Source organism: Oncorhynchus gorbuscha, unplaced genomic scaffold, assembly GCF_021184085.1.
Source record: "Oncorhynchus gorbuscha isolate QuinsamMale2020 ecotype Even-year unplaced genomic scaffold, OgorEven_v1.0 Un_scaffold_929, whole genome shotgun sequence".
Lineage (NCBI taxonomy): Eukaryota > Metazoa > Chordata > Actinopteri > Salmoniformes > Salmonidae > Oncorhynchus > Oncorhynchus gorbuscha.
Genome location: NW_025745884.1, coordinates 235,001 through 246,427, shown reverse-complemented (window position 1 = coordinate 246,427; position 11,427 = coordinate 235,001). Strand labels below are relative to the sequence as shown.

At 46.4% G+C, this 11,427-nt stretch overlaps 1 pseudogene; it reads right to left on the bottom strand.

Moving 5' to 3' along the window:
- Positions 1–669: 669 nt before the first annotated feature.
- Positions 670–11,427, bottom strand: part of LOC124020830 — a 173,298-nt pseudogene continuing 162,540 nt past the window's right edge.

Sequence of the window (11,427 nt, the reverse complement as noted above, 5' to 3'; positions counted from 1 at the left end):
CTAGACCATCCTCCACTCCCTCACCTAGACCATCCTCCACTCCCTCACCTAGACCATCCTCCACTTCCTCACCTAGACCATCCTCCACTCCCTCACCTAGACCATCCTCCACTCCCTCACCTAGACCATCCTCCACTCCCTCACCTAGACCTTCCTCCAGTCCCTCACCTAGACCATCCTCCACTCCCTCACCTAGACCTTCCTCCAGTCACTTAGAGTTCGTTCTTTAGATTCCCTGGGTGGGGGTTAGTTCCCTGGATTACCTGGGTTAGGATTAGTTCCCTAGATTACCTGGGTTAGGATTAGTTCCCTAGATTACCTGGGTTAGGATTAGTTCCCTAGATTACCTGGGTTAGGATTAGTTCCCTGGATTACCTGGGTTAGGATTAGTTCCCTGGATTACCTGGGTTAGGATTAGTTCCCTGGATTACCTGGGTTAGGATTAGTTCCCTGGATTACCTGGGTTAGGATTAGAACCCTGGATTTCCTGGGTCCACATTCAGGTACAATATCAAAGAGAGTCAGACCATCCACGCTCAATGACCCCCACCCCACACACACACACACACACACACACACACACACACACACACACACACACACACACACACACACACACACACACACACACACACACACACACACACACACACACACACACTGCCTCACCAAGACCATCCTGCAGGAGTTATGTTGCTGTGGCTCATTGCGAAACGATGCCCCTCTGGGCGGAGCCTGGGTGTGGCTGTGGGCATGCCCTTGTCCAGGCGGAGGCAGCGCTCGGTGAGGAGGGGGAGCAGGTGGTCTGGGCTGTCCTGGTCCATGGGGAGGCAGGGCTCGGTGAGGAGGGGGAGTAGGTGGTCTGGGCTGTCCTGGTCCAGGTGCGGACGTAGGGGACAGGGGGACGGGGTGACTGAGGTGAACAGGAGAGCACTGGGGTAGTCTTCGCTGGCTGTGGGAGGGGTAGGGCTGTCCAGGGGGGTGTTGGTTTTGGGGAGGAGGCTGTGGAGAGACGGGATGCAGAATCACAGACACATCAATCAGAAACGGGGTCATATTCATTAGTACCCACTGCATTAAAATGTGTTTCAATGGAAATTGAAAATGAGCGTTTCTTATTGGACATGTTCAGGTATTCCCTCCCTGTTTCAGTGTCTTTTCTTCCGTTTGGTGCCTAATGAACACAACCCAGAACAGAAACAGACCTGAGCAGAACCTCCTGGAAGTCTGTTTCATATCATCAGCTGTCATGTCAAATCTCCATCCTTCTACCTCCCCTCTCCTTCACCTCCTCTAATCTCCTCCCCCTCTCCTTCAACAGACACTACAGAACGGGACACTAAAACCAGACACTACAGGACCAGACACTACAGGACCAGACACTACAGGACCAGACACTACAGATCGGGTCACTAAAACCAGACACTACAGAACCAGACACTACAGAACCAGACACTACAGGACCAGACACTACAGGACCAGACACTACAGGACCAGACACTACAGAACGGGTCACTAAAACCAGACACTACAGAACCAGACACTACAGAACCAGACACTACAGGACCAGACACTACAGGACCAGACACTACCAGGACCAGACACTACCAAACCAGACACTACACAACCAGACACTAAAGGACCAGACACTAAAACCAGACACTACACTACAGGACCAGACACTACAGGACCAGACACTACAGGACCAGACACTACAGGACCAGACACTACAGAACCAGACTACAGGACCAGACACTACAGGACCAGACACTACAGGACCAGACCAGACACTACAGGACCAGACACTACAGAACCAGACACTACAGAACCAGACACACAACCAGACACTAAAGGACCAGACACTAAAACCAGACACTACAGGACCAGACACTACAGGACCAGACACTACAGGACCAGACACTACAGACAACAGGGACACTAAAACCAGACACTACAGAACCAGACACTACAGAACCAGACACTACAGGACCAGACACTACAGGACCAGACACTACAGAACGGGTCAATAAAACCAGACACTACAGAACCAGTCACAGACAAAACCAGACACTACCAGAACCAGACACTACAGAACCAGACACTACAGAACCAGACACTACAGGACCAGACACTACAGGACCAGACACTACAGAACCAGACACTACAGAACCAGACACTACAGGACCAGACACTACAGGACCAGACACTACAGGACCAGACACTACAGGACCAGACACTAAAACCAGACACTACAGAACCAGACACTACACAACCAGACACTAAAGGACCAGACACTAAAACCAGACACTACAGGACCAGACACTACAGGACCAGACACTACAGGACCAGACACTACAGAACGGGTCACTAAAACCAGACACTACAGAACCAGACACTACAGAACCAGACACTACAGAACCAGACACTACAGGACCAGACACTACAGAACCAGACACTACAGAACCAGACACTACAGGACCAGACACTACAGAACCAGACACTACAGAACCAGACACTACAGGACCAGACACTACCAGAACCAGACACTACAGGACCAGACACTACAGAACCAGACACTAAAACCAGACACTACAGAACCAGACACTACAGGACCAGACACTACAGGACCAGACACCAGACCAGACACTACAGGACCAGACACTACCAGACACAGGACCAGACACTACACAACCAGACACTACAGAACCAGACCAGACACTACAGGACCAGACACTACAGGACCAGACACTACAGAACCAGACACTACCAGGACCAGACACTACCAGGACCAGACACTACAGAACCAGACACTACAGAACCAGACACTACAGGACCAGACACTACAGGACCAGACACTACAGAACCAGACACTACAGGACCAGACACTACAGGACCAGACACTACAGACCAGACACCAGAACCAGACACTACAGAACCAGACACTACAGAACCAGACACTACAGAACCAGACACTACAGGACCAGACACTACAGGACCAGACACTACAGAACCAGACACTACAGGACCAGACACTACAGGACCAGACACTACCAGAACCAGACACTACAGAACCAGACACTACAGGACCAGACACTACAGGACCAGACACTACAGGACCAGACACTACAGGACCAGACACTACAGGACCAGACACTACAGAACCAGACACTACAGACACTACAACCAGACACTACAGGACCAGACACTACAAACCAGAACCAGACACTACAGAACCAGACACTACAGAACCAGACACTACAGGACCAGACACTACAGACACAGACACTACAGGACCAGACACTACAGAACCAGACACTACAGAACCAGACCAGACACTACAGAACCAGACACTACAGAACCAGACACTACAGGAACCAGACACTACAGGAACCAGACACTAAAACCAGACACTACACCAGACACTACAAACCAGACACTACAGAACCAGACACTACAGAACCAGACACTACAGGACCAGACACTACAAACCAGACACTACAGAACCAGACACTACAGAACCAGACACTACAGAACCAGACACTACAGGAACCAGACACTACAGAACCAGACACTACAGAACCAGACACTACAGAACCAGAACCAGACACTACAGGACCAGACACTACCAGACACCAGACCAGACACTACAGAACCAGACACTACAGGACCAGACACTACACCAGACACCAGACCACTACCAGACACCAGACACTACAGGACCAGACACTACAGGACCAGACACTACAAACCAGACACTACAAACCAGACACTACAGGACCAGACACTACAGGACCAGACACTACAGGACCAGACACTACAGAACCAGACACTACAGGAACCAGACACTACAGGACCAGACACTACAGGACCAGACACTACAGGACCAGACACTACACTACAGAACCAGACACTACAGGACCAGAGGACCACACTACAGGACCAGACACTACAGGACCAGACACTACAGGACCAGACACTACAGAACCAGACAGGACCAGGACCAGACACTACAGAACCAGACACTACAGGACCAGACACTACAGGACCAGACACTACAGGACCAGACACTACAGGACCAGACACTACAGGACCAGACACTACAGAACCAGACACTACAGGACCAGACACTACAGGACCAGACACTACAGGACCAGACACTACAGAACCAGACACTACAGAACCAGACACTAAAACCAGACACTACAGGACCAGACACTACAGGACCAGACACTACAACCAGACACTAAAACCAGACACTACAGAACCAGACACTACAGGACCAGACACTACAGGACCAGACACTACAGGACCAGACACTACAGAACCAGACACAGACAGGACCAGACACTACAGGACCAGACACTACAGGACCAGACACTACAGGACCAGACACTACAGGACCAGACACTACAGGACCAGACACTAGAACCAGACACTACAGGACCAGACACTACAGGACCAGACACTACAGGACCAGACACTACAGGACCAGACACTACAGGACCAGACACTACAGAACCAGACACTACAGGACCAGACACTACAGAACCAGACAACCAGACACCAGACACTACAGAACCAGACACTACAGAACCAGACACTACAGAACCAGACACTACAGAACCAGACACTACAGGACCAGACACCAGAGACACACTACAGAACCAACCAGACCACTACAGAACCAGACACTACAGAACCAGACACTACAGGACCAGACACTACAGGACCAGACACTACAGAACCAGACACTACAGAACCAGACACTACAGGACCAGACACTACAGAACCAGACAGAACCAGACACTACAGGACCAGACACTACAGGACCAGACACTACAGAACCAGACACTACAGAACCAGACACTACAGAACCAGACACTACAGAACCAGACACTACAGGACCAGACACTACAGAACCAGACACTAAAACCAGACACTACCAGAACCAGACACTACAGAACCAGACCAGACCAGACACTACAGGACCAGACACTAAAACCAGACACTACAGGACCAGACACTACAGGACCAGACACTACAGGACCAGACACTACAGGACCAGACACCAGACACAGAACCAGACACTACCAGGACCAGACACTACAGAACCAGACACTACAGGACCAGACACTACAGGACCAACCAGACACTAAAACCAGACACTACAGGACCAGACACTACAGAACCAGACACTACAGGAACCAGACACTACAGGACCAGACACTACAGGACCAGACACTACAGGACCAGACACTACAGGACCAGACACTACAGAACCAGACACTAAAACCAGACACTACAGGACCAGACACTACCAGAACCAGACACTACAGAACCAGACACTACAGAACCAGACACTACAGGACCAGACACTACAGGACCAGACACTACAGGACCAGACACTACAGAACCAGACACTACCAGGACCAGACACTACAGGACCAGACACTACAGGACCAGACACTACAGAACCAGACACTACAGAACCAGACACTACAGGACCAGACACTACAGACCAGACACTACAGAACCAGACACTACAGGACCAGACACTACAGAACCAGACACTACAGGACCAGACAGAACCAGACACTACAGGACCAGACACTACAGAACCAGACCAGACACTACAGGACCAGACACTACAGGACCAGACAACCAGACACTACAGGACCAGACACTACAGAACCAGACACTACAGGACCAGACAGGACCAGACACTACAGAACCAGACACTACAGGACCAGACACTACAGAACCAGACACTACAGGACCAGACACTACAGGACCAGACACTACAGGACCAGACACTACAGAACCAGACACTACAGAACCAGACACTACAGAACCAGACACTACAGGACCAGACACTACAGGACCAGACACTACAGGACCAGACACTACAGAACCAGACACTACAGGACCAGACACTACAGGACCAGACACTACAGAACCAGACACTACAGAACCAGACACTAAAACCAGACACTACAGGACCAGACACTACAGGACCAGACACTACAGGACCAGACACTACAGGACCAGTCACTACAGAACCAGACACTACAGGACCAGACACTACAGAACCAGACACTACAGGACCAGACACTACAGAACCAGACACTACAGAACCAGACACTACAGAACCAGACACTACAGAACCAGACACTACAAACCCAGACACCAGAACCAGACACTACAGAACCAGACACTACAAACCAGACACTACAGGACCAGACACTACAGGACCAGACACTACAGGACCAGACACTACCAGACACTACAGGACCAGGACCAGACCAGACACTACAGGACCAGACACTACAGAACCAGACACTACAGAACCAGACACTACAGAACCAGACACTACAGGACCAGACACTACAGGACCAGACACTACCAGACAGGACCAGACACTACCAAACCAGACACTACAGAAGGACACAACCAGACTACAGGACCAGACACTACAGAACCAGACACTACAGGACCAGACACTACAGGACAGGACACAGACACTACAGGACCAGACACTACAGGACCAGACACTACAGGACCAGACACTACAACCAGACACTAAAACCAGACACTACAGAACCAGACACTACAGGACCAGACACTACAGGACCAGACACTACAGGACCAGACACTACAGAACCAGACACTACAGGACCAGACACTACAGGACCAGACACTACAGGACCAGACACTACAGGACCAGACACTACAGAACCAGACACTACAGGACCAGACACTACAGAACCAGACACTACAGGACCAGACACTACAGGACCAGACAGAACCAGACACTACAGGACCAGACACTACAGAACTACAGGACCAGACACTACAGAACCAGACACTACAGGACCAGACACTACAGGACCAGACACTACAGGACCAGACACTACAGACCAGACACTACAGGGACACTACAGGACCAGACACAGACACTACAGGACCAGACACTACAGGACCAGACACTACAGGACCAGACACTACAGAACCAGACACTACAGAACCAGACACTACAGAACCAGACACTACAGACAGACACTACAGACCAGACACTACAGAACCAGACACTACAGGACCAGACACCAGACACTACACCAGACACTACAGAACCAGACACTACAGGACCAGACACTACAAACCAGACACTACAAACCAGACACTACAGAACCAGACACTACAAACCAGACACTACAGGACCAGACACTACAGGACCAGACACTACACCAGACAACAGGGACACTAAAACCAGACACTACAACCAGACACTACAGAACCAGACACTACAGGACCAGACACTACAGGACCAGACACTACAGAACCAGACACTACAGAACCAGACACTACAGAACCAGGACCAGACACTACAGGACCAGACACTACAGGACCAGACACTACAAACCAGACACTACAGAACCAGACACTACAGGACCAGACACTACAGGAACCAGACACCAGACAGAACCAGACACTACAGGACCAGACACTACAGGACCAGACACTACAACCAGACACTACAGAACCAGACACTACAGAACCAGACACTACAGAACCAGACCTACAGAACCAGACACTACAGGACCAGACACTACAGGACCAGACACTACAGGACCAGACACTACAGGACCAGTCACTACAGGACCAGACACTACAAACCAGACCAGACACTACAGGACCAGACACTACAGGACCAGACACTACAGAACCAGACACTACAGAACCAGACACTACAGAACCAGACACTACAGAACCAGACACTACAGGACCAGACACTACAGGACCAGACACTACAGAACCAGACACTACAGAACCAGACACTACAGGACCAGACACCAGACACTAAAACCAGACACTACAAAACCAGACACTAGACAGGACCAGACACTACAAACCAGACACTACAGGACCAGACACTACAGAACCAGACACTACAGAACCAGACACCAGAACCAGACACTACAGGACCAGACACTACAGGACCAGACACACTACCAGACCAGACACTACAGGACCAGACACTACAGGACCAGACACTACAGGACCAGACACTACAGGACCAGACACTACAGGACCAGACACTACAGGACCAGACACTACAGGACCAGACACTACAGGACCAGACACTACAGAACCAGACACTACAGAACCAGACACTACAGAACGGGTCACTAAATCCAGACACTACAGAACCAGACACTACAGAACCAGACACTACAGGACCAGACACTACAGGACCAGACACTACAGGACCAGACACTACAGGACCAGACACTACAGGACCAGACACTACAGAACCAGACACTACAGGACCAGACACTACAGAACCAGACACTACAGGACCAGACACTACAGGACCAGACACTACAGGACCAGACACTACAGGACCAGACACCAGACCAGACACTACAGGACCAGACACTACAGGACCAGACACTACAGAACGGGTCACTAAAACCTTGCCAGAAGGTCTATGCATATGTCCCAACATGTAACACACGTCAACTCAACGTTTTCCTATTATCCTGCCTGAGTTCCTTCAACTCAATACATCAGTCCTGTTTCAGGTGAAATCACTCAATCATATCCTGCCATGTCAACAACAACAAGTTATTTGAGTTATTTGAATTTACAGGGTACTGATCGATTCAATCTGAATCGGAACTGAAGCTTTGTAATTCACCTGAATAAAACACTCTTGTTGTTGTTTTAGTATCAGCCTGTCACCTGAATATAACACTCTGTTGTTGTTTTAGTATCAGCCTGAATATAACACTCTGTTGTTGTTATAGTATCAGCCTGAATATAACACTCTGTTGTTATAGTATCAGCCTGAATATAACACTCTGTTGTTATAGTATCAGCCTGAATATAACACTCTGTTGTTATAGTATCAGCCTGAATATAACACTCTGTTGTTATAGTATCAGCCTGAATATAACACTCTGTTGTTGTTATAGTATCAGCCTGAATATAACACTCTGTTGTTGTAATAGTATCAGCCTGAATATAACACTCTGTTGTTGTTATAGTATCAGCCTGAATATAACACTCTGTTGTTGTTATAGTATCAGCCTGAATATAACACTCTGTTGTAGTTATAGTATCAGCCTGAATATAACACTCTGTTGTAGTTATAGTATCAGCCTGAATATAACACTCTGTTGTTGTTATAGTATCAGCCTGTCACCTGAATATAACACTCTGTTGTTATAGTATCAGCCTGAATATAACACTCTGTTGTTGTTGTATCAGCCTGAATATAACACTCTGTTGTTGTTATAGTATCAGCCTGAATATAACACTCTGTTGTTGTTTTAGTATCAGCCTGAATATAACACTCTGTTGTTGTTTTAGTATCAGCCTGAATATAACACTCTGTTGTTGTTATAGTATCAGCCTGAATATAACACTCTGTTGTTGTTATAGTATCAGCCTGAATATAACACTCTGTTGTTATAGTATCAGCCTGAATATAACACTCTGTTGTTGTTATAGTATCAGCCTGAATATAACACTCTGTTGTTGTTATAGTATCAGCCTGAATATAACACTCTGTTGTTGTTATAGTATCAGCCTGAATATAACACTCTGTTGTTGTTATAGTATCAGCCTGAATATAACACTCTGTTGTAGTTATAGTATCAGCCTGAATATAACACTCTGTTGTAGTTATAGTATCAGCCTGAATATAACACTCTGTTGTTGTAATAGTATCAGCCTGAATATAACACTCTGTTGTTGTTATAGTATCAGTCTGAATATAACACTCTGTTGTTGTAATAGTATCAGCCTGAATATAACACTCTGTTGTTGTTTTAGTATCAGCCTGAATATAACACTCTGTTGTTGTTATAGTATCAGCCTGTCACCTGAATATAACACTCTGTTGTAGTTATAGTATCAGCCTGAATATAACACTCTGTTGTAGTTATAGTATCAGCCTGAATATAACACTCTGTTGTTGTAATAGTATCAGCCTGAATATAACACTCTGTTGTTGTTATAGTATCAGTCTGAATATAACACTCTGTTGTTGTAATAGTATCAGCCTGAATATAACACTCTGTTGTTGTTTTAGTATCAGCCTGAATATAACACTCTGTTGTTGTTTTAGTATCAGCCTGAATATAACACTCTGTTGTTGTTATAGTATCAGCCTGAATATAACACTCTGTTGTTGTTATAGTATCAGCCTGAATATAACACTCTGTTGTTGTTATAGTATCAGCCTGCCACCTGAATATAACACTCTGTTGTTATAGTATCAGCCTGAATATAACACTCTGTTGTTGTTATAGTATCAGCCTGAATATAACACTCTGTTGTTGTTTTAGTATCAGCCTGAATATAACACTCTGTTGTTGTTATAGTATCAGCCTGAATATAACACTCTGTTGTTGTTATAGTATCAGCCTGAATATAACACTCTGTTGTTGTTATAGTATCAGCCTGAATATAACACTCTGTTGTTATAGTATCAGCCTGAATATAACACTCTGTTGTTATAGTATCAGCCTGAATATAACACTCTGTTGTTGTTATAGTATCAGCCTGAATATAACACTCTGTTGTTGTTATAGTATCAGCCTGAATATAACACTCTGTTGTTGTTATAGTATCAGCCTGAATATAACACTCTGTTGTTGTTATAGTATCAGCCTGCCACCTGAATATAACACTCTGTTGTTATAGTATCAGCCTGAATATAACACTCTGTTGTAGTTATAGTATCAGCCTGAATATAACACTCTGTTGTAGTTATAGTATCAGCCTGAATATAACACTCTGTTGTTGTTATAGTATCAGCCTGAATATAACACCTGAATAGTATCAGCCTGTCACCTGAATATAACACTCTGTTGTTATAGTATCAGCCTGAATATAACACTCTGTTGTTGTTGTATCAGCCTGAATATAACACTCTGTTGTTGTTATAGTATCAGCCTGAATATAACACTCTGTTGTTGTTTTAGTATCAGCCTGAATATAACACTCTGTTGTTGTTTTAGTATCAGCCTGAATATAACACTCTGTTGTTGTTATAGTATCAGCCTGAATATAACACTCTGTTGTTGTTATAGTATCAGCCTGAATATAACACTCTGTTGTTGTTATAGTATCAGCCTGAATATAACACTCTGTTGTTGTTATAGTATCAGCCTGAATATAACACTCTGTTGTTGTTATAGTATCAGCCTGCCACCTGAATATAACACTCTGTTGTTATAGTATCAGCCTGAATATAACACTCTGTTGTTGTTTTAGTATCAGCCTGAATATAACACTCTGTTGTTGTTTTAGTATCAGCCTGAATATAACACTCTGTTGTTGTTTTAGTATCAGCCTGAATATAACACTCTGTTGTTGTTATAGTATCAGCCTGAATATAACACTCTGTTGTTGTTATAG